The following is a 20,037-nucleotide window of genomic DNA, read 5'->3' on the forward strand; positions in this document are numbered from 1 at the left end:
GCACATTCTTTCATATGAATGAATCTTAATTCACCCAATGCCTCAAAATTTTATTAGCAAAAATACTACTAAAATTGGGTTATGAGATCTTCAACCCTTAAAACCTCTACAAATACTGAATTATGTTCCTTTTGCCATTAAAAATTTCTGAATTATGCCTAAATTATGATCACAGTGATCAAGCTGATTCAAATGGCAAATCATTCAGAGCCTGAATTTTTAACAATTCTCTAGAGAAAGGGAACACCGAAAAGGAACAAAAGAAAAGGAAAAAGAATAAATCTTGACTTATAGTATAGTAATTATATTAGTGGCAATGGTGATTTTTGAATAAAATGGTACTTGCTTCTGGGTTAAACCCTTCTGAGGGTTTTTCTCTCGTAGCCTATCGGTAATGGCTGGAGACCCACTGAAGTCATGTCACGATGTACGCAGTTAGGCTATTTAAAGGCTGCCATTTCATTTCCAAATTTCACTCCCTCCTGACGTCGCCTCCACCCGTTCACTTAGCACCCTTGGCTTCGCTTCAGCAGATAATTTGTACGCTACATAAGCATTTAGAAAAACCCAGGTTAGACCAGGGGTGAGAGTCATCAGTAACATTTATAGTTACTGAGCTTTTCACTATGCGCCATAATCTGAGTCAGAGGGTGCATCTTTCAAGAGAAAAAGAACATTCTTTTGATACAATTTCTATTTTCGTATTGATTTGACGACAATGATTGCTACAGCTAAATTCAGGCTTGACCTCATTTGTCAAACAATTTTACCAATAGATTTTTTTTTCTCTAATTGTTAACCACTCTTCTTTTTCAAAACCAGAAATTCAGCATTCAAATTATGTTTGATTGAAAGTACATTTTTTAAAATGCAAGAACAGCCTTTTGTTGACAAGAATTCAATGTGAGGAAAATTTAGATAAATGTATTGAATGCACAGAGTGTAATAAAACCCTCTTTAGTTTAGTAGATAAAAGAGCGTTGTGGTTTTTTTATTTTTTCTTTGCAGCATTGGAATATGTGCTCTGCTCATGGAAACCAGCTGTCATGCCACTTCCCAGCACTCCCGAGGAAACAGAAACTTACTTCTTCTCTACTGTTAATGCATGAGGGCGCCCCAGAAGCAAAGATTAGGGTGGCTGTGGAGGTGCAGGTGGTTTTCTGTATTTGGGGGAGGGTCATGGAAACATCTTTCTTTGCACTTCTTTTCTTCAAATTGGGCATTGCCTGAAATTGGCACATTCAGCAGCAATGCGGGATGAGGTATGTACGGGGCAACATTTCCCTCTAAAGCAAATACCTTCACTGCTGGCAAACCGTCAGAATTTGCAAGCTCAGCCAACACTGTTGACCCGACCACGCAGCTGACAGCACAGTTGGCAGTTGGTAGCTTCCATTTATCCTAGGTCAGCTCCTGAGGCATCAACATAAAATGAAATCAAGATTTAGGCAGTAAGTTCAGAAATAAAAATGGAATGCCCAAGAGTTTGCTCCAGGCTGCTCAGGCTGAGAACCATTTATTAAGCTCGTAAAGCCGGGAAAGTCACAGAGGTAAGAGCAGCTGCTCAGGATAAAGAAATTGGTGATGAAACGCATGATCTGAGATCCAGAGGAGGAAGCCACTGCTTTAATGACAGTCAAGCTGCTGATTGTTTAAGATGTAGCTGGGAATGCCACACATTTCGTTGGGCAGAGACTGTCACCTGCACATCCTCAGTGTCCAGTACTGTGTCTGGTCAGTGATGCTTACTGAACATTTGGGTAATTAATGAATGAAGTCTGGTGACTGCAGGCTGCCATTATTGGCAGAGCACTCACTAATCTTGCCGTGGTTCTAGAGATCAATTCCGTGGCTTAATTCATTAACTTCGAAAGTATAGTCATTGGTATTTTATCAGTAAAGTAATACTACTGAGTATAAAATACACATTCACATATATACGTACATGAGCATTTTGCCACCAACTAGTAACTGGACCAGGAGAAAAGTTAGCTAAATAAATAATACAAATGCATTTAAGGGCTATATGTGTATGTGTTTATAGAAAATTGTTTTTTCTAGTTCATATATCTAAAGGATGAAATTCCCAAGTCATGTTTTCTACAAGGAACAGGATGAGGAGGAGGAACGAATATTTTTCTTCCATTCATACTATATGGTAGGTGTATTTGAGCTCTGCACTTTACAAGAGTTCTTTCACTTTGGCTCGCACTGACCATATCGAGGGAAAAATCAATGCCTTTTTGTAGGCGAGGATACAGAGCTTCAGAGAAAATATCATTTGACCAGTGTTACATAGTGAAGAAATTATTGAGTTAAGAAGAAACTACAGGTATCTTTGATGTTAAAGTTTGTGGGTTTTTCTCTTTACCAAAAACTGAAAGTGTCAACAACTGTAAAGCATTAGGAGTAGACACTGTAAATAAGGAGATATTCTTCAAGAATTTTGTTAAATAAATATAGGGAGATTATTTATTTTCCTATGTACCAGAAAAGATCATTTAGCAAAATATAATGGATTAAAAAGATCCTGCTCAAGGAATACAAAATACACAAAAAAATACACTAATTTGGAATAAACTTAGTAAGAAAAATTCGGAAACTAATCTATATAATCTACAAAGCTTTACTGAAAAGGAAAATATGAAACAATAAAGGGAGAGAGATATTTTCTTTGAAGATGGGAATTTTCAACATTGTAAAGTTGTCACTTCTTCCACATATTAGTGCATACATTTGATGAAATTCTAATCTAATATCCACAAGTTTTTACTTAGAAATTTGACCATTAATTCTAAAATTCATCTGGAAAAATAAACGGGAGAAAGGAGGAAAGGTATTTTTTAAAAGTAGAATAATGAGGCCCACTTGCACTATCAGATATTAAAATAAATTATATATCATATTGCCTAGAACAATGTGGTACTGCCATTAGAATCTATAGTAGATCATTGGAAACATAAAAAGATTAAATAGATGACAAATACATAAATAAGTAGATATGTATGTATCAAATGAATATGATAAAGATGGAATTTCTTTTTTTTTATTTTTTTAAATTTTATTTATTTATTTATTATTTTTTGGGGGGGGTACACCAAGTTCAATCACCTGTTTTTATACGCATATCCCCGTATTCCCTCCCTTCCTTGACTCCCCCGCCTCGAGTCCCCCCCATCCTCCCCACCCCAGTTCTCTAAGGCATCTTCCATCCTCGAGTTATAAAGATGGAATTTCAAATCAGTGAAGAAATAGTGGATTATGCAATTAATAGCAATAAGCTAATTGGTTAAAAATGCAAAAATGAGTTAGTTTTTATATTAGAAAATTGTGTGCATATGGTTTATAGAGTTAAATATAACTTCTAGATGATTATCTAGCTGATTTTGGAGTGGAGTGCAAAGGTTGAACACATAAAAGTAAACACAGGTAGATTTGGGTGGAAAACAGTATAAATAAAGTCAAAGAACAAATAACAAACTTATAAAAAACAGGTGCAGCATATCACAGAAAAATTATCTTCAGATTTATAAAGACTTCATTTTAAGTAAAAAGAATGAGCATTGCAGAAGAAAAAGAAGCCATGAGCAGGCAAGTCCCCAAAATTACACAACCAGCAAATTTATGAATCAATTTTTAAATTGCCTAGGAATCAAAGATATGCTAATTAAAAGAAGACATCATTTCTTGCCAATCAAATTTATATGCCCAGGGACATCTTTCTTACATTTGCAAGTTTGTTCTAGAACTCATTTCCCTTTCTGCTGTTGCCCTACGTCAGTCTTGGGAGAGTTGTCTCTCACTCAGCGTTTGCTGGTCACCGTTTTCTCTCACCTCAGCTGACACATTGAGAATCCCCAGATACCACATGCCTCCTCGGAGCTTCTTGGATGAAAGTGAGATACGGCTTGTTTCCCTCTTGTGATACCTCCTGTTGGAGGAATACTTGCACCATCCTTTTTATTCCCCAGGGGCTTACTAAGTTTTATTGGAACAGCTTTTCTTGGATCCCCAGCTCTCTGTTAGACTAAGATATGATTTTAATAAAGAACTGGCCTAAAAATAGGTCCTGGCATCAGATCCCATGTGGCACTCAGAATCTGGAATAGAAACTTCCTTTCAGTGATTAAGTCTTTTTTGGAGGTCAGACTCACTTTACTGGGATTTTCTCTCAGGTTTCTCGCAAATAAGTTCAGGTGAATCTCAAATACTCCAGCCTATCTGATTTACCCTTAGAGTTGAGTTTAGACAATTCCCTTTCTCTGTATTATAACCCACAGAGTTGAGTTGATGTTTTCTTCTCTATGTTTTTTGTATTTTTAAAAAAATTTTTCTCATGAGCTAATATTACTTCTATAATTTTGTAGTGTATTTTTTAAGGATAAATATTATATGTATGGAAAAATACAAGTTTTATTTTATGAATTTATAACCCAGGATGTTGAAGATAAGGCAAAACCATTTCCTTGAGCCAAATATCAAGTCTACATTTTACTTCCTTCCAGAAAGCATAAGCGATGTTTACAGATATTCTTAATTAAATAAACAAAAATGGAAATTAAGGCCTTAGTTTTTTGGTTGTTTTTTTTTAAATTTTTTAGCTCTTTATTGGAATATAATTGCTTTATACTCTGTACCAGCTTATGAGGTACACCAAAATGAATCAGCTGTATTTATACACATATCCCCATATCCCCTCCCTCCTATGACTCCCCCTCACCCTCCCTGTCCCGGCCCTCTAAGGCATCACCCATCAGCGAGATGATCTCCCTTTGTTATACAGCAACTTCCCACTGGCTATCTATTTTACATTTGGTAGTGTATATATGTCCATGCTACTCTCTCACTTCGTCCCAGCTTCCCCTTCACCCCCCAACCCCCCAACCTCGTGTCCTCCAGTTCATTCTCTGCATCTGCATCCTTATTCTTGTCTTGTCACTGGGTTCATCAGTACCAATTTTTTTTTTTATATTCCATATATATGAGTTAGCATACAATATTTGTTTTTCTCTTTCTGGCTTACTTCACTCTGCATGACAGACTCTAGCTCTATCCACCTCATTACATATAGCTCCATCTCATTCCTTTTTATGGCTCAGTAATAATCCATTGTATATATATGCCACATCTTCCTTATCCATTCATCTGTTGATGGGCATTTAGGTTGCTTCCATGTCCTGGCTATTGTAAATAGTGCTGCAATGAACATTATGGTACATGTTTCTTTTTGGATTATGGTTTTCTCTGGGTAAATGCCCAGGAGTGGGATTGCTGGGTCATATGGTAGTTCCACTTTTAGTTTTTTAAGGAACCTCCAAACTGTCTTCCATAGTGGCTGTACCAACTTACATTCCCACCAACAGTGCAGGAGAGTTCCCTTTTCTCCACACCTTCGCCAACATTTGTTGTTTCTAGATGTTTTGATGATGGCCTTTCTGACAGGTGTGAGGTGATACCTCACTGTGGTTTTGACTTGCATTTCTCTAATGATTAGTGATGTTGAGCATCTTTTCATGTGTTTGTTGGCCATATGTATGTCTTCTTTGGAGAAATGTCTATTTAGGTCTTCTGCCCATTTGTGGATTGGGTTATTTGCTTTTTGGGTATTCAGCTGCATGAGCTGCTTATATATTTCGGAGATTACTCCTTTTTCTGTTGCTTCATTGGCAAGTATTTTCTCCCGTTCTGAGGGTTGTCTTGTCTTGTTTATGGTTTCATTCGCTGTGCAAAAGCTTTTAAGTTTCATTAGGTCCCATTTGTTTATTCTTGATTTTATTTCCATTCTTCTAGGAGGTGGGTCAAAAAGGATCTTTCTTTGATGTATGTCATAGAGTGTTCTGCTTATGTTTTCCTCTAGGAGTTTTATAGTGTCTGGCCTTACATTTAGGTCATTAATCCATTTGGAGTTTATTTTTGTGTATGGTGTTAGGAAGTGTTCTAATTTCATTCTTTTACATGTTGCTGTCCAATGTTCCCAGCACCACTTATTGAAGAGGCTGTCTTTTTTCCATTGTGTATTCTTGCCTCCTTTGTCAAAGATATGCTTGGGTTTACCTCTGAGTTCTCTATTCTGTTCCATTGATCTTCCTTTCTGTTTTTGTGCCCGTACCATACTATCTTGATCACTGTGGCCTTGTAGTATAGTTTAAAGTCAGGAAGCCTGATTTTACCAACTCCATCTTTCCTTCTCAAGATTGCTTTGGCTATTCGGCATCTTTTGCATTTCCATACAAATCGTAAGATTTCTTGCTCTAGTTCTGTGGAAAATGCCGTTGGTAATTTGATAGGGATTGCATTGAATCTGTAAACTGCTTTGAGTAGTACAGTCATTTTCACAATGTTGATTCTTCCAATCCAAGAACATGGTATGTCTCTCCATCTGTTTGTATCGTCTTTGATTTCTTTCATCAGTGTCTTATAGTTTTCTGCATACAGGTCTTTTGCTTCCTTAGGCAGGTTTATTCCTAGGTATTTTATTCTTTTTGTTGCACTGGTAAATGGGAGAGTTTCCTTCATTTCTCTTTCTGCTCTTCCGTTGTTAGTGTATAGGAATGCAAGAGATTTCTGTGCATTAATTTTCTATCCTGCTACTTTACTAAACACATCAATTAGTGCTAGCAGTTTTCTTGTAGAGTCTTTAGGGTTTTCTATGTATAATATCATGTCATCTGCAAAGAGTGACAATTTTACTTCTTCTTTTCCAGTTTGGATTCCTTTTATTTCATTTTCTTCTCTGATTGCTGTGGCTAAAACTTCCAAAACTATGTTGGATAATAATGGTGTGAGTGCACACCCTTGTCTTGTTCCTCTTCTCAGAGGGAATGCTTTCAGTTTTTCCCCTTTAGAATAATGTTGGCTTTTGGTTTCTCACATATGGCTTTTATTATGTTGAGGTAATTTCCTTCTATGCCCATTCTCTGGAGAGTTTTTATCATAAATGGATGTTGAATTTTGTCAAAAGCTTTTTCCACATCTATAGAGATTATCATATGATTTTTATTCTTGAATTTGTTGATATGATGTATCACAATGATTAATTTGCATATATTGAAGAATCCTTGCATCCCAGGGATAAACCCCACTTGATCACAGTGTATGATTTTTTTAATGTGCTGTTGGATTCTGTTAGCTAGTATTTTGTTGAGGATTTTTGCATCTATATTCATCAGTGATATTGGCCTGTAATTTTCTTTTTTTGTGTGACTTCTTTGCCTGGTTTTGGTATCAGGGTGATGGTGGCCTCGTAGAATGAGTTTAGGAGTGTTCCTCCTTCTGCTATATTTTGGAAGAGTTTGAGAGGGATAGGTGTTCGCTCTTCTCTAAATGTTTGATAGAATTCGCCTATGATTTCATCTGGCCCTGGGCTTTTGTTTGTTGGGAGATTTTTAATTACAGTCTCAATTTCAGTGCTTGTGATTGGTCTGTTCATAGTTTCTATTTCTCCTGGTTCAGTCTTGGAGATTGTATTTTTCTAAGAATTTATCCATTTCTTCAAGGTTATCCAATTTATTGGCATATAGTTGCTTGTAGCAGTCTCTCATGATCTTTTGTATTCTGTGGTGCCCGTTGTTGCTTCTCCTTTTTCATTTCTAATTCTGTTGATTTGTGTCTTCTTGCTTTTTCTCCTGATGAGTCTGGCTAATGGTTTATCAATTTTGTTTACCTTCTCGAAGAACCAGCTTTTAGTTTTATTGATCTTTGCTATTGGTTCCTTCCTTTCTTTTTCATGTATTTCTGATCTGATCTTTATGATTTCTTTCCTTCTGCTCACTTTGGGGTTTCTTTGTTCTTCTTTCTCTAATTGTTTCAGGTTTAAGGTTAAGTTGTTTATTCGATATTTTTCTTGTTTCTTAAGGTAGGACTGTATTGCTATAAACTTCCCTCAGAACTGCTTTTGCTGCATCCCATAGGTTTTGGGTTGTTGTGTTTTCATTGTCATTTGTTTCTAGGTATTTTTTGATTTCCTCTTGATTTCTTTAATGATTTCTTGGTTGTTTAATAGCTTATTATTTAGTCTCCATGTGTTCATATTTTTTAGTTTTTTTCCTGTAATTGATATCTAGTCTCATGGCGTTGTGGTCTGAGAAGATGCTTGATATGATTTCAATTTTCTTGAATTTACTGAGGCTTGATTTGTGACCCAAGATGTGATCTATCCTGGGAAATGTTCCGTGTGCACTTGAGAAGAAGGTGTATTCTGTCGTTTTTGGATGGAATGTCCTATAAATATCAATTAAGTCAGGATGGTCTAATATGTCATTTAAAGCTTGTGTGTCTTTATTTATTTTCTGTTTGGATGATCTGTCCATTGATGTAAGTGGGGTGTTCAAGTCTCCCACTATTATTGTGTTACTGTCGATGTCCCCTTTTATGGCTGTTCGCATTTGCCTTATGTATTGAGGTGCTCCTATGTTGGGGGCATAGATATTTACCATTGTGATATGTTCCTCTTGGATGCATCCTTTGATCATTATGTAGTGCCCTTCCTTGTCTCTTGTAATAGTCTTTACTTTCAAGTCTAATTTGTCTGATATGAGTATTGCTACTCCAGCTTTCTTTTGACTTCCATTTGAATGGAATATCTTTTCCCATCCCTTTACTTTCAGTCTATATGTATCCCTTGGTCTGAAGTGGGTTTCTTGTAGGCAGCATATAGAAGGGTCTTGTTTTTGTATCCATTCAGCCAGTCTGTGTCTTTTGGTTGGAGCATTTAATCCATTTATATTTAAGGTGATTATTGACATGTGTGTTCGTTCCTGTTACCATTTTCTTAATTGTTTTGGGTTTGTTTTTGTAGATATTTTCCTTCTCTTGTGTTTCCTACTTAAAGAAGTTCCTTTAGCAACTGTCGTAAGGCTGGTTTGCTGGTGCTGAATTCTCTTAACTTTTGCTTGTCTGTAACGTTTTTGATTTCTCCATTGAATCTGAATGAGATTCTTGCTGGGTAGAGTATTCTTGGCTGTAGGTTTTTCTCTTTCAGGACTTTCAGTATATCCTGCCATTCCCTTCTGGCCTGCAGAGTTATCCTTATGGGTTTTCCCTTATATGTTATTTGTTGCTTTTCTCTTGCTGCTTTTAATATTTTTTCTTTGTGTTTAATTTTCATTAGTTTGATTAGTATGTGCCTTGGTGTATTTCTCCTTGGGTTTATTCTGTATGGGACTCTCTGTGCTTCTTGGTCTTGATTAATTATTTCCTTTCCCATGTTGGGGAAGTTTTCCACTATAACCTCTTCAAATATTTTCTCAGACACTTTCTTTTTTCTCCTTCTTCTGGGATGCCTATGATTCGAATGTTTGTGTGCTTAATGTTGTCCCCAATGTCTCTGAGACTGTCTTCCATTCTTTTTATTCTTTTTTCTCTTTCCTGCTCTGTGGCAATTATTTCCCTCATTCTATCTTCCAACTCACTTATTTGTTCTTCTGCCTCAGTTATTCTGCTATTTATACCATCTAGAGTATTTTTAATTTCAGTTATTTTGTTGTCCATTACTGTTTGTTTGCTCTTTAGTTCTTCTGAGTCCTTATTAACTGTTTCTTGTATTTTCTGTATTTTCTTATTGAGATTTTGGATCATCTTTACTATCATTACTCTAAATTCTTTTTCAGGCAATTTTCCTATTTCCTCTTCATTTATCTGGCCTTGTGGGTTTTTTTCCTGCTCCTTTGCCTGCATGGTGTTTCTTTGTTTTCTCATAGTAGTCCAAACTTCTGAGATTGCTTGTCCTGGCAATAAAGGGTTTAAAGAAGACTGTCCAAGCCCCAGACTAATGGCAGAGTGTTGAGTCAAACAAATACTAAGTCAAGGAAACTCATACATGTATAAGACACACAAATACTGAAACCAATATAACATAAGGCACTGGAAAGACCTGACAGAAGAACCCCAGTATGCTATCAGATAATCAAAGAGAAAACCAACAGAAATTCAAAACCAAAACAGAACAAAACAAAAGAAAAAACAAACAAACAAACAAACAAACAAAACACCACATACGCACAAACACAAATGCAAGGAGATTTTGAAAGTTAGGATCAAATATAATAAAGAGCAAGAGTACCACCAGGCAGACTGAAGATTCTCAGAATTAAATCAGACAGTTATACTTAGAACTAAGATAAAGACAAAACCTAGTAATAAATACCAAAACAGTGTGTCATCTGGAGAATAAAGCCAGGAAACAGAGCAGACTGATAATACTGCTTATAAGTATATTAAGATAAAATAAACTAAAAAAGATAGAAGACAGGGCAACAGAAGAGCATAGTGTGACTGGAAATATGAAAAGAAAAAGAAAGAAATAGAAATGTATAAAAGATAGAGATGAAAAGAAGATAGGAGAGATATAGTCAGCACTACAAAAAACTTAGCTAGAAATAGAAATATATAAAAAGGCTAAAAATAAAAAAAAAATAAAAAATGGAATTAAAAATATGTTATAAAGCATGTAGATCCCTTAGGACTAAGATCATAATTAAAAAAAAAAAAAAAAAACTAGAACTGACCCCAGAATGGATCACATCAATAAAATTAATACTAATATTTCTGTTTCCTTGGGGTCTTAGCTATAAGTGTCCTTCTACCCGCCTTGGGCTTTTTGTATTATTTTGCGACCAGCAGAGCTTCCTTTATTGTTTGTCTGTATGCACTGGTGTGTGGGGAGAGAGAGGGTACAATAGTGACTCCTTCCCCTGGGAATGAGTGAGCAGTGGCACTCTGCCTGAGTCACAGTGGCTTGTGCAGCTCAGGCTGAGAGTGCGACTCCACCCACAGCTCCTTCCCCCCTGCTATGACTCTGTAGGGTGCCCTGCCTGGGTCATGGCGGCTCAGTCAGCTGTGGTGGTGCCTGTTGCAGAGGGATGCTGGCGGCTCAGATTTAAACAGAATGTCTCCAGAGCTGGAGAATGTCTCTCACAGGTGCTGAGAGAGAGGCTACACCTGCGGCTCCTGCCCCCTGCTTGTGAGTCAGCAGTATCCAGCCACCACTATGGCCGTGCAGCTTTCCATGGTGGGCACTCTCCACTGTGGATTTCCTCCCTCCTGTCCCCTCAGTCCATCTCCCCACTGCCAACAATGTTTCTCACCCTGAACCAGTTCTCTGGTTCCCATGTTCCAGCTCCCAGACCCCCTGATCAGGTGTGAATTGATGTCTCAGTCCAGACACGCTGAGCCATGGTGCGGACCCTCTGTGTGTTTCTCACTCTTTCCCGTCTGCCACAGCTCAGCTGCTTCACCCTTTTTGAACGGTCCTAAATGCCTCCCTTCTGACCCGGGGAAATTGCCTGTTGGAGAAGGGATTTCCCTGTCAGATAAGGGATGTTTCCCCAAATTCGACAACCTCCCCTCTGTTTCAGATTCCCCCACCATAGGGTGTGGGACCCATCCCTTTCCTTTCTTCTCCTCCTCTTTCTCCTTTTTTTATTTTTTTCCCTCTGTCCTACCCAGTTATGTCAGGATCTTTGCAGTCCTTTCTGGTGTCCAAGGTCATTTGCTGGTGTTCAGCTTGTTCTCTGTGGGAATTATTGCATTTTTTGTTGTATTCCTGATGCATCTGTGGAGAGGGATGCATTCCACGTCCTTCTACTTCATCGCCATTTCCCTCCTCCTTAGTTTGTTTTTAAATGCCTCTAGTTTTGTTAAGTCACTCTAAATTTTTGCATTTAAACTATAGCCATGACTGTGGTGTATAAACTCACAGCCTGACCCTGGCATCGGATAAATTCCTCTGAGGATTTCTTTCAAAATAAAATAGAATATTTTCCATATTCACTACCATAATGCTTCCCACAAAATCTGTGAAGGATATTTGAGGAAATGTTTCTAATTTTCCGGTGTCTCCTAAGAGTTGGTTTGGACAAGGAAAAGAGCTAGAGCCATAAATTTTTTAAAGGTGTTTATGGGCAATTACTAATTTTTTCTAAGTTTACATTTCATATATTGAAACCCTATTATGATGACAAAGTTCTTGACATACACTGTAATACTTATACTTTAAAATACTTCTCACATGAGCTGGTATTTATTTACTCCATATAATTTGATTTTAAAATTCTCTAAGAGCAACGATTAGGGACCCTGGTTTTTTAAACATTTCTTCTGGGTGGTCAGCTGTACACTGGTATTAGAAGTTATTAAATAAATCAATCAATGTATATTTATTGCCACTTATTATGTGCAGTATGCAATAAGAAGTGAAAGTCATTTAAGAGAAAAACAAGTTTAGTGCATTATACCTTCTCCCCAATCTTCTTGAAGAAACAATACATACAAACACATAAAAGATTAACTATAAGGCAACACTTGATGTCAAAGAAGTGGAGAAGCTGGTATTGATTTAAACAAATAAGTATCCATCCTGAGGAGCAAAAATGATGATGATGATGCCCACCACATATCAGGTGCTTAAAAATTATTGTTTAAATAAATATATTTGTTAAACTGTTTATCCAATAAGTACCTACTCTGGGTCCTTTACCTCATAACAGCCCTTGAAGACATGATTAGCACCACTTTCAAGAGAAGAAAACTGATAAATAGGGAGGATCCATTGATACTCTTCTAAGTGGTAGAGTAGGGGGTTTCATATACACATCTGTTTAACTACATGATCTATGTTTCCCTTCCCCATTACACTGCTTTTTTGCAGAGAGAACACTTTCATCATGGCCATTTTGAAAAGGTGGACCTCTGTTGTAGATATGTTTATTCAACAAGTCATTCTTAAAATGAATACTACTGACCACTCACTGAGTAAAACTGGACAATGTTCTTATGAAGTTCAAAGAGTAATCAAAAGATAGCAATAAAAATACCACAAAATAAATGTAAAATTGAAATTCTAATCATATCAGAAAGAAGATATACATTGTAGTAGAGAACTTAAAATAGACAGACGATATAGTAAGAAGGTCAGGATCCTAAAACCTGAAAGGTAAGTGGGTTTAGAATTTGTAGATTGGAAAATAAAGAATATTTAAGATCCGAAAGACTTGGAGCAAGGGGGTGGGGGGGAATAATGATTAAGAAGAACAAAGGATGGCCAACTAGGCTTAAGCTAAGAGAGCAAAGGGGATAATAGTGTAGGATGGACCCGAGAAGGCAGGTAGGCACAAGACTAGCCAGGGTGTTGTAAACCATATTTATTATCTTGTCTTTATTCTGAGAGCAATGGCAAACCAATGAAGAGTTTTACCTGAGGAGTAGTAAGGATAACTGGGCAATGGGAGAGAACATCCAGACAGAATGTGGAGTTGGATGGGAAGAGGACAAAGTGAATTTAGGCAAACAGATAGAAGGCATTTTGTAGACTAGCTAAGAGATGGTGATAGGCTAGTCTACAGAGTTGTTAATAAAGATACAGAGAAAGGAATAAATTTCAGAGCTTACATAGGAAATAAATTAGCATAATTTTGTGATGGATTGGATGTGGCAAGGAGATTGTTGAAGGAAAGGTAGGTTTTTAAGGATGAATTCGGGTTTTTGGCTTACATAATTTAATAGATGTTAGTTCCATTCACTGTGACAGGAAACACTCAAGGTTTGGAAGGGAAGCTCATGATTTTGGTTATCAATATATTGAATTTGCAGTACATTTGAGACTGGTTGCTAGACATGTGAAATCAGCTGTTGGATATATGCACATGTAACTGAAAGAAAGGCCTCAGCTGGAGAGAGAAACTTGTGGGTCATCTGAATTTAGGTGATTGAAGTGGTGAATATAAATGAGATTACAGAGTAAGAGATATAGAATGAGAGGAGGAAAGGACCAGTGACTCAGCACTGAGCAGAAACAACATTTAATGGTCAAGTTGAAGAAAATAGGCTTCTTTTTTTTTTTTCAGCATGTAGATTTTAAGACATGTGAGAAAATCTCTTCCTTTCTCTTTTCTTTTATTCCTTGACATATTTTTCTTTATAATTCATTTCTTCTCGAAATGTGACTTGGTATTTGTCCTGCACTTTATGTGTAATATTTTATGACTGATTTTGTCAGTGTCTTATAATATCAAAATACAAATTAGTTCCTTCCCAGTTTACTGAAGACAAAGATACAATTAACTAAGAATATGATTCATGGCTAAACATCATAAAATTCACTATACAAGCAAAATATATTGAATTAATACTATATATTAATTATTGTATTAATCACTGAAAGAAACAGAAGTTTTTGGGTTAAAATGGAAGATTGTCCCATGTGTCATTTCTACCCACCCAGATGCCCCCAATGTAAAGAGATAAATGAATAAAGGAACTGAATTCAAACCCCCAAATTTGTGAAATATATCAAACATCAAAAATAGAATAAAGAATAAAATAAATACAGGGCCAACAGGGGTCCACCCTCACTGTGTACTTCAGTTCTCACATAGGATCACATTTCTGTATCTCTCCATGCTCCTTTATACCCAGAGGTCACCACCACCTTAAATTAGACATTTATCATTTCCATGTATGATTTTGTACTTTAGTACACATGTATATACAATTGCAAACAATATGTTAGATTAATGGCCTAGTTTAAACAATCTACAAGTAGCACAGTATGTTGCATGTGCGTCTTAGGGAGAAAGAGAGATGATAGAATGTAGAAGTAGCAGTATATCTAAAAACCAAGGAAAATAGTATTATAAGAAAGGATTGACCCAATAACATTGAATGCTTTTGCAAGGTCATATGAAATATTTTACCGTGAGCCAAAGAAAGAAGAGAAAATAATTTCTGACTGCCTGCCCTTTTGCCACAAAGAACTGAGGTGGATAAATTCCTGTTTGCTTATAACTTACAAAAATTAGGGAGAGGGGAGAGAGACAATGAACCTAGATCATTTCTGAATAATTGTTATCTTAATGTACCAATTTCCTCCACCACTATTCCCAGTTATGTCACCACTGATTGTCCTGTAGGTATAGTCTTACATTAGTAATGCAAAGTCTAATATATTTATCTAAAGATCATTCATGCTATTTAAATTATTTTTGATTATATTTGCAAAACGTATTGAAAACCTGGTGTTGCTAATTTCTCAAAGCACAGCCATTTCAAAATGAGAACTTTTAAGCAAAGGAAACTTTTATAAGGCTTCTAAAATATGCTTCAGTGGGAAAGTCAGTTTGTATCCTCAAAGAAATTAAAAACTCTTTCCAAACTGGGTTTTAATAAAGTATTTATCTTTGACTCATTAAAATTGGCAGAAATGTCTTGTAATTTAAGGAAAAGAAATTAAAATGTACCCATACATTTGGAATTGAGGTGATTTAAGCAAGAGAATGACTAGATCATGAGAATCTCATGGAGAGATGATCTAGAAGGGGAGAAATTGGAAAGTGGGATATTAGATGGGATGCTATTGCAATAGTCCTGATAAAAATATTTACAGTTCTAGGCAGCTAGAGTGGGAGATGGGAGTGGGAAAAAAATGACAGTTTCTGGAAATAGGTAAAAAAATTGAAGTGGTGCTGTGACTGAATGGGAGTAGAAGCTGAGATCTGAGATTCAGCAAATGTTAATTTCCCACTATACCCCCCCACATGGTGTTTTCTACATTTTGTGGAAGTGGAAACCCAGAGAGATGCAATAATCTACCCCAAAACACTGTTTAATAAGTTGTAGACCTGGAATTTGTACTTAAAATTTCTGACTTCAAATGTAAAGCTTTTTCTAATATGGAGCCATAACAAATGCCCAACAAAAGAGCTAAAACAAGTAATAAAAAATTTCATGCAAGTACAACGCCATAAAACACATTGATTAAGAAACAAAATGAGGCAGAACTCTATTTCTGATGGAAAAGTAGCTTCTTCTAATGGCACCCTTCCTGTAGGAGACTAGCCTTTGATGGCAAATGAAGAGAGTGAGAAAGGTCCCATCCTGTGCTGATGCCGTGGTCTCAGTGGCCACACTGAAGAAGTGCACTTCCCCAGCTGAATCCATGTACGTCATTGTGCTCACATCTTCTCCATCGTGGTGCCAGAGTGAGCATCCACACTGAATGAGTGAGATAGTGATCAAAGGTCAAGTCATGCTCAAGCCCTCAAAGTTCTTACCAAATAATTTCAGGGAAGAAAAAGAACAAAGTTTATCATTTTCTTTTCTTTTTTTTTAACCTTAGGGGGAAAAAGGCTGTCAAGGAAAAGGATAGACATCTTGCAAAGAAATAGAAAATGAGGCCCTTAAAAACATTGTTTATACACCCCCCCCAAAGAAATCAGCTCTTATTTCAGTTAGGATCACAGAAGACTTGGATGTATTTTATACTTTCTTTTTAGAAGTGTAAAAAAATACTTAAAAGTGCATATATAGACTGAACATAGATTTATTGCCAATGACTTTGGTAAGGCGGGTGGATTGAGGCTGCTAATGTAAGTTTATGAGTACAGCTGGTCCATTTAACGGCAGGTTTATAGGCACACCTCAAGAACTGCCCCATGTCTGTGGAAGGTATGGTATCAAACAAACTCTGTTGGACATATGGGCCCATCTATGGGCAATGTACTATAAACCAACCCATAACTACTGCAGCTGTGATCATAAACCTTTTTAGAAAACAACTAGAAAAATCTGACTTAGAAATGTTTGCTGTGTTTCAAAATGGGAAGGTGAAACATACAAAATGAGTGCCAATGCAATGGCTTAGGTGAAAATATCACAGGCTCAGGTTAAACCAACAAAACCGACTTCACTCTCACTCTGCATGATTTTCATAAATCTCAATTGAAGGATCAATGGCAATTAATTTTCTGCTTTTAAAGTTCTAAGTGCCTGAGACCACTGGTATTCCACTAAACCCCTGGTGTTCCTCAAATAAGTCACCAGGATGTTGGTACTTACCTCTGATATTGATATACTGTTTTATTACCCAGGCATACCTTGAAAGATTTGTCTCCATGTAATGAAGATACATTTCAAAGTTGAGACTTTTCATCTGTTAAGAGGATATTTTTGCCTTTCTTCTGACATTTTGAAATATTTTCAGAACCATTTTATGGAAAGAATCACTAGTGGACTAGCTAAGTGCATTGTAAAAACATATAGAAGTACTATGACTGGATTTTTTTAAACTAAATTTTGGCAACAAGGGTGCGAGATAGTCTCTGTCCTGAGACCTGTCAAAGGACCACACTGAAGTAGTAAGAAAGCAAGGATTGCATTTAGTTTATAGTAAATATAGCTGCCTTCTACAGCTCCTTGAAGCTCTATCAATTCTATACTTTCATGGTGTCCAAGGTTAGGTTTGCAGAGCAGGTGTTGTCGACTGGTCAGCGGAATACACACAGATTTCATATTAAGAGAGGGTACACACATAGGGATATTGTTACTTACTTGTGAGATGCCAACAAGTGTCACACTGCTTCCCCTTCTTCTGGATGATGTTGATCAGTCTTAGTTAGTGATGTAGACATGTTCCTTTTCTATTACCTATTAAAGACTATTTTTTAAATGTGTATAGAAACCACTTGTATTTTATCTAGTATTATTTGAGAAAAAGAAATAGTAATAGGGGATAACAGTGTGTGTGTGTGTGTGTGTGTGTGTGTGTGTAGCCTTAGTCTGAGTCTAACTCGGTCTCCTTTTTTTTTTTTTTTCCTACAAGTTACTAAATCTATTGAATCTACTTTTTAGGTACATTTTGAGTTGCACTGAGAACATTTTGTGGTTGAGTAATGTCACTTTTACTACAATAATCTGTCACTGAGAGCAAGTGGGAAATCATTCCTTTTGTAAAGGAGAAATATTTCTTATATTAGACCCAAATTCTTTACATTTATTTCTCCAGTACGTTCTCTTGCTGGACTTGTAGAATAGTGAATAAAAAGACTTTTAAGTTTTCAATTATTATATCATTTAGTCAGTTCGTAGAATATTTTTGAAGACTGATTTCAAGTCCTGAACATTCTTGTAAAAGATGACATTACTGTTTTTTGACTAGAATAGATGGGTGTGGCTAAGTTTCCCATTTTCTCCAGATGACTTTCTTTTTTTCATGTTTAACCTGAGTGATTAGATATCAGGGAGTACATCGATATATAGTACTTGGAGGTACAGTCGACCCTGTACCTCTCTATCTCCAGGTTCCACATGTGGGGATTCAACCAACTGCAGATCCATCTTGTACTGCACCATTTTATATAAGGGACTTGATCATCTTAGGTTTTGTTTTCAGCGGAGAGGTGGGGGTGTGTGTGTGTGTGTGTGTGTGTGTGTGTGTGTGTGGTGTGGAAGGTCCTATTACTAATCTCTCCCACAGAATACTGAGGGATGACTGTAATTGGGTTTCTCGATAAGAGCTATATAATTTATTTCAAAATGACTTTCAAAACATTAAAAGAAAATGTAGATAACTGTCTACTTATGTGTTTTGAAAGGATTACCCACTTAAAAATATTGAGTCCAAGTAGTCATCATATTTAAAATTGACTCTAGTAAAGTCAATCATTTCAATACGTTTTTTTAAAGTAACTTATAGAAGTTTACAGATTTTAAATTACCGTGACATATTCTATCTCATATACTGCTCACAATAATCCTTTGAGGTGAGCAGTTCGGATACCTTTTTCCCACTTTATAAATGAAGAAACTAAGGTTCAACAGGTTAATTGTTTCCCATAAGTTTCATATCTGGTTAGAGATCTACCTTGAACATGTCTTAGATTCCCAATAAGGCTGCAATTAAAATTCGTATGCTACCTAACTAGAATATGGTCAAAGAAATCCAATTCCACTCATACTTTTGATGATTCTATTGCTATTACACTGGAAAGCTGAAAAGAGAGAGCCCAATGTGGAACAGAACAAAGGGATACATTTATTATAAAAGGGCCCCTGGAAAATTTTGCCATTTAAAACACTGGCTCAGGAAGGTAAAGTTAGTTCATGCTCCCGACAGCTAATAGAAGGGGCAGAATGAGGACATAGGTGACTAGGCATGTGATGTCAAGATGACAGGGACCAAAACATAAACATCACCACTTGACAGGAAGCAGTCCTGTGTGGGTATCCAAATGAACTGGAGCAGCTGTGGGAAATAACACTAACACATCTTTCTTTTATTTTTTATTTTCTTGTATTATTAAACGTATAAAATGATGACTCCTCACAATAGCAAACTTGGGTGGAAAATGGAAGCAGAAACCACATGAAAAGGAGAGATTGCGTTCAGCCACCACATCTGTTCAAGTACAACTGGGCATTCCAAAAACTTCTGTGCTTGTTTAATCATGCCAGATATTCTCTGTTAGAGAAGAGGCCAGCAGACCACCGCACAAAACAATATCTGATTATCTGAGAGCTTAATACATTTTAATTTTAAATTGTTTGGTGACAACAACATCATTCACTTAATATTCCTCCAAGTTTATAGTTTAGTCTTAGCTAAATTACTTTAAACATATCATAATAATATTTGTTGCTCCTCTCCTTTTGGTAATATCTCAGAAAGTAATGTTAGTCTCATATATATATATATTCCATGATAAGAATTTTGTCCTTAATTTTTGGAACTAGAGAACCATAAAAAGTCTTATTTTATTCAACCTACTTTGCACTATTTTTTTCCTTATCTGCCTTTTCTTACACTGATAGTTTTCTTTATTCCTTCTTCTTCCCATCAGGTGGAAGATTTATAATCTCTTTCTGCTTTATTAAAGATCAATCTTAAAATGTAACATGCAAATCATTCTTAACACAATCTCAGAAATTCTAACTTTCTGAGGTTCTTAGAAATTCTAACTTTCCTCCTAGCCTGGAAAGGATGCTTGGAGCACATCACTCTAATGCATCTCCTACGTGAAACAGTTATCCAGGATTTCATTTCCACCTCATTTTTGTACTCAAAAATTAACCGTTTCAAAAATATACAGCCAAATATTATTTCGAATTATTCAACTGTTACTAGTTTCATTTCACACCATGGTTCCTTCCATTCTACATAGAATTTCTGGGTTCAATTTCCTTCTTAAAATGCATTTTTAGAGAGTTTTACTCAGAGACATTCTTGTAAATGATAAACTCCCTCACAGTTTTTGCCTCAATATGCCT

At 36.3% G+C, this 20,037-nt stretch overlaps 1 long non-coding RNA gene across 1 annotated transcript in view; it reads left to right on the forward strand.

The window, feature by feature from the left end:
- The first annotated feature begins 1,478 nt into the window (after window positions 1–1,478).
- LOC130855740 (uncharacterized) overlaps window positions 1,479–20,037 on the forward strand; it is a 51,825-nt gene continuing 33,266 nt past the window's right edge. The window contains exon 1 of the long non-coding RNA XR_009054368.1: window positions 1,479–1,550. This is a non-coding gene — a long non-coding RNA (uncharacterized LOC130855740). The remainder of the gene's footprint in view (window positions 1,551–20,037) is intronic.

This window comes from Hippopotamus amphibius, chromosome 6, assembly GCF_030028045.1.
Source record: "Hippopotamus amphibius kiboko isolate mHipAmp2 chromosome 6, mHipAmp2.hap2, whole genome shotgun sequence".
In the NCBI taxonomy this organism is placed as follows: Eukaryota; Metazoa; Chordata; class Mammalia; order Artiodactyla; family Hippopotamidae; genus Hippopotamus; species Hippopotamus amphibius.